This window comes from Triticum dicoccoides, chromosome 7B (genome assembly GCF_002162155.2).
Source record: "Triticum dicoccoides isolate Atlit2015 ecotype Zavitan chromosome 7B, WEW_v2.0, whole genome shotgun sequence".
Classification (NCBI taxonomy): domain Eukaryota; kingdom Viridiplantae; phylum Streptophyta; class Magnoliopsida; order Poales; family Poaceae; genus Triticum; species Triticum dicoccoides.
Window position 1 is genome coordinate 606,774,408 of NC_041393.1, and position 5,704 is coordinate 606,780,111.

Consider the following 5,704-nt stretch of genomic DNA (forward strand, 5'->3'; position numbering starts at 1 on the left):
ACTGTCCACAGAAGATCCAGATGAGTCTTCCACATGTGCAGACTCGGCAGACGCAGAAGATCCTGTGGTCATCGGTGTGGCAGATCCTGAGGCGAGGGTGTCCTGGGCTGCAGTATTCCTGTCCGCAGCGGATCCCGGTGAATGCATGCGCGCAGAGGCGCTCATTGGCTGCATGCGCTCGATTCCTGATCCGCGCGTGGGCCGCGTACTGCCCGCGGTTCGGCCGCGCTCGACCGCTGGCTGGCCTGTCGCTGTCACGCGCGTGGCCCGCGGTTCGTCCGCTGATTGGGCTGCTGGGGATCCTGTCGCTGTTCCCTGGTCGGACTGTCTGCCGCTGCCGCTGCTACCGGGCGAGCGATCCTAGGTGGATCCGCGCGAGTGATCCGAGGCTACCAGGCGCACAGGTGTAGCAGGCGCCGCCATATCTTCCTCGTGAACTGCGCCAGCCTCTTCTACATGAAATAACGCCTGATTTACATAATTTTGATCATTTTGAACCAAATTTTCTTCAGGTACCTGCACAGGCATAACAACAGGAGTAGAGGCAGGAGTATTTTCATCAGTTTGGTTAGCACAATTGTTATCACCCCCTTGATCAAAATCTGGTAGAAGCAATATTTCTTTGCGAAGAAGAGCGCTGGCATTTGGATGAAGAGATTCGAACGGGAAAACAGATTCATCAAAGATGACATCTCTCGAGATATAGACCCTACCAGTAGAGACATCAAGACACTTAACCCCTTTGTGCATGGGACTGTATCCTAAAAAGACACATTTTTTTGAACGAAACGCAAGTTTGCGTGTATTATAGGGTCTAAGATTAGGCCAACAAGCACAACCAAAAATACGAAGAGATGTGTAATCGGGAGTGATACCAAAAAGACGTGTGATAGGATTCTCAAATTTGATGACTTTGCTAGGACGAATATTGATAAGATATGTGGCAGTAAGAAAGGCTTCATCCCAAAATTTAAGAGGCATAGATGCATGAGCTAACAATGCAAGTCCTACTTCAACAACATGACGGTGTTTTCGTTCAGCAGAACCGTTTTGTTGGTGAGCATGGGGACAAGAGACATGATGTGAAATTCCAATTTTTTGAAAAAAGGAATTGAGTTTTTCATACTCACCACCCCAATCCGTTTGCATAGCAAGGATTTTGGAGTTTAATTGACGTTCAACAAGATTTTGAAAATTGGTAAAGACTTGGAATACATCGGATCTTTTCTTTAGCAAATAAATCCAAGTAAATTTACTATAATCATCAATAAAGCTTACATAGTATGAGAATCTACCGACGGATGTAGGGGCTGGTCCCCAAACATCTGAAAAAATAAGTTGCAAAGGAGCAGTAGATACACTAGTAGAGATAGGATATGGTAACTGATGACTCTTAGCTTGTTGACACGCATCACAAACTGACTCAACACTAGACTCATAAGGAAGTTTATTTCTACTAAGAACATGCTGAACGATAGTTGAAGAAGGATGACCCAAGCGACGATGCCACTTTGCTGAAGATGGTTTGGTAACACTCCATGCTTGTTTACTGGACCCTGATGAAGAGATGGATGATATAAGTGGGTAGAGACCTCCCTCACACTTTCCTCTAAGAATGACTCTCCTCGTTGCCAAGTCCTTAACCACAAAAGAATAAGGATAAAATATTATGAGAACTTGGTTATCAAGAGTAAATCGATGAACTGAGACAAGATTTTTTGATGCATGAGGGACGTGTAAGACATTATTAAGATGCAAATTTTTCTTGGGGGTTTTAACAATTGAGTTACCAATATGCAAAATTTCCATACCCGATCCACTTGCTGTGTGAATTTGGTCACCTCCGTGGTATCTTTCTCGCATTGTCAGTTTGTCGAGCTCCCCTGTTATGTGCTCGGTAGCTCCGGAATCTGCGTACCAATTTGTATCAATCCCGTAGGAGTTAGTGACGAGGTTGGCCTTCTTCCTCTCTTCATGATCATCATCATACCGATGCCAGCAGGCCCTTGCACCTCCGGGATGGAACTTATAACAGATCTGGCACTCTGGATAGTCCCCTTCATGTTGCTGCTGCTGTTGTTGTGGAGGTTGTTGCTGGCGTTGCTGGTAGTTGCCGCCACCCCCGCGAGCAGAAGAAGAAGGGGCGCGATTGCCACGGCCGCGCCCTCTGTTCCCTCTCCCGCGACTTCCTCTGTTGCGGTACTGCCCACGACCTCTGTACATGGTATTTGCAGACGAACGAAAACCTGAAGGCCCGTCGCCCAACATCTCCATCCTCTGGTCGAAGGCTGCGATCTGTGAGAAAAGATCATCCACGGTGATTGAATTTTTGATTGCGCCGACTGCAGCAACTATGGGATCGTAGTCCCGATCAAGGCCGGCGAGGATATAGTCAACCATCTCGCCATCGGTCACTGGACGACCGGCGGCTGCAAGCTCATCCCCGAGACTCTTCATCTTGGCGATGAAGGAGTTGCTTGACATATTGCCCTTCTTGGTGTTGGAGATGGCAATTCTCAAATTTGTTATCCTGGATTGGGACTGCGCGGCAAACAGTGTGGTAAGAGCAATCCATAGATCATGAGTACTCTCCTTACCAATGACCTGCGCCAGGATTTCAGGGGTGAGCGAGTTCAACAGGTAGCTCAGAACCTGTTGATCTTTCGCCAGCCACGGTCCATATAGAGGGTTTGGTTCGATGGCCGTGGTCTTGTCTGCCTTCGTGACCTCCACCGATCTTGGCGGTGCGGCATCTGAGCCGTCGAGGAGGCCGGTTACTTGTGTGCCTCGCAGTGCCGGCATTACCTGCGCTTTCCAAAGGAGAAAATTTCCCCTTGTGAGCTTCTCTGTTGGCGGAGCTCCGAGGTTGAGGCCGACGCTACTGGAACCGGCCATGGCGATTGGGTTTCTGGCGATAGCTGGTTTTTCTGGTTTCTGTATCGATAGATGTGGGGATCGCTAGACGTGGGAAGAGACTAGGCTATGTATACCATATTAGATCGATCGGAAGCGTTCCTACTCTCCTGGAGGAGAGCCGCGGCTGTTTATTTATATGTTGGCAAAAACACCTTGCCGTGAGTTACAAGAGAAGGATTAGGAATCCTGTTTGAATACAAGAAGGAATAGAACCGGGAGAGGAAGGAAGAGATAGTTGAGATTAAACTACAACTACTACTCAAACTCTAACAGCTGTGACTGTCGGAGTTGCAATGCAGCAGTGCTTCAGAGTTGACGCCGCTAGAGCTGCGATGCAGCGGCCGCCAGAGTTGCAACGCAGCGGCCATGACGTCGCCGAAGATGCCATGTAGCGACCGTTGGAGTCGACGCCACCGAAACTGCAATGCAGCGACAATGACGCTGTCGGAGCTACAACGCAGCGGCCGTCGGAGTCGACGCCGGCGGAGCTACGATGAACAGTCGTTGACGCCGCTGGAGCTGCAATGCAGCAGCCACGACGTCGCCGGAGCTACGATGCAGCGGCCGTCGAATCTATGATGCAGCTGCCAGGACGCCTGAGATGCTATGCAGCGGCCGTCGGAGTTGCGATGCAGAGGCCGTAGACGCTGCCGCTCATCGGGGCCTCGGGACTGCTGGAACTTGCAACACAGTGGCGTCACTAGTGGCCGCCACCTGCCCCATAGAGCAGCTCGTGCGTGCTAGCAGCAGCGACAAACACCGCTCGTCGTCGGAGCCTCCTCCTGCAACATCGGACCGATGCGGTGGCGAGATCTTGCAGTAGGCCACGGTTAGGCATCGTCTCCGGCATCTTTGTGCACACAGTTGCGTCTTGCTTGCGGCCTAGTGAGATGGGGACAAGCTGATAGGAAGAGAGGAAGAGGAAGGATCGAGAGAAGATGGGATAAGATTTCTACGGTGGGGAAGTGATGAGGCCCACGCGAGACACGTGTCATAAGAATGACACGGCTTATGAGCGCGTATTATCAGCCGGTGGAAACAAAGTGATTTTTCATTGGGATTAAAAAAGGGCTAAAATTTCAAAAAAGGTGAATTGTCGAAAACAGTTATTGAATTCATAAATGTTCATGATTTCAAAAGAATGATCATTTTTTAACTTGATGAACAAAATTTGTTATCCAGATATATTTTTCTGAACAATGGATGATTCTTTTTAAAATTCAATGTTTTTTAAAATTGATGAAATTATTTTGAAATCATTGAACAAATTTCGAATTTGATGATTTTTTCATTCAATGAATAAATTTCGAATTTTGATGAACATTTTATAAATCCGATGAACAAAAGAATTGAATTCAATGAACTTTTTTACATTGACGACATTTTTTGAATTCGATGAACAAAAAATGTTCACGAATTTGAAAATAAAATTCGCAAAAAGGTCAAAAGTTAAGAACAAAAAAGAGAAAGGAAAAACAAAAACAAAAACGGAAAACAACAAAAGGAAAAAGAAAGAAATGAAAGAAAAAACCCTGAAAATGGGCCGACCCAGACGAGCGCCCAGCGTGCGAGGGTGGTGCGCGCCAGGTCGCTCGCGGGCAAACTGTGCGCCGTATAAGATTTCACGGCGACTATTTATCGCCTTAAGCGATACAAGCAGCTTCTATCGCTGAAACTTTTTCCTCACTCGCCTCATACTGGGCCGGCGCGCATTATAGGATTTAGCGGCGACTATTTATAGCCTTAAGCGATACAAGCAACTTCTATTGCTAAAGTTTCTTCCTCCCTCGCCTCATATTGGTCAGCCCATTCACTCGCGTGCAGTGGAAAAAGCGCAAAGAAATGTGCAAGAAGGAGGGATCGAACCGGCGTCTGAGGGGGAACTCGCGCCGCGCTAAACTCTCCACCCAAGTTCACTTCGTGGTAAGAACTAGGGGGGCGTTCTACTTGAGGCTACTGTAGCCATTTTTTCTGGTATATTTTTCTGTTTTTTTTTATTTTTACAGGATTTTCTTCATTTTTCCTGTGTTTTCTGTTTGGTTTCCTTTTTCTTCTCCATTTTTGTTTGCTTTTCTTTTTTCCTTCTCCATTTTTTCTTTTTTTCTCTTATGTTTGTTTTCGTTTTCACTCTACTTTTCATGTATGTCAAAAACATATTTTTAGTAAGTGACCAACATTTTTTGATACACGTTCAACATTTTCCGAACGATTCAATATTTTTCAATGCTTGTTCAACATTTTATTACTTATTCAAAAAAAAGTTTGTTCAACATTTTTCAAATACTCGTCCAACATTTTCTAAACTTATGCAATATTTTTTAAATAAATTTCAACATTTTAATACTAATTCAATATTTTCAAATACCTGTTCAACATTTTTCAAATACTTATTCAACATTTTTTAATACTTATTCAACATTTTAAATACTTGTTCAACATTTCTAATACTTATTCAACATTTTCAAATACTTGTTCAACATTTTTTCCAGATACTCATTCACCATTTTTTAATACTTATTCAATATTTTCCAAATACTTGTTCAACATTTGTAATAGTTATTTAAAATTTCCAAATACGTGTTCAACATTTGTAATAATTATTTAAAATTTCCAAATACATGTTCAACATTTGTTAATACTTAATCGACAATTTTCAAATTCTTTTTACATGTTTTAATTGTGTGTTTGAAGAGTGTTCTGTATAGTTTTGTAACACAAACAAAAATACAAAAATAAAGCAAAAAACAAGAACGGAAAATAAAAATAAAAAATAAAAAAGGCTTTGCCT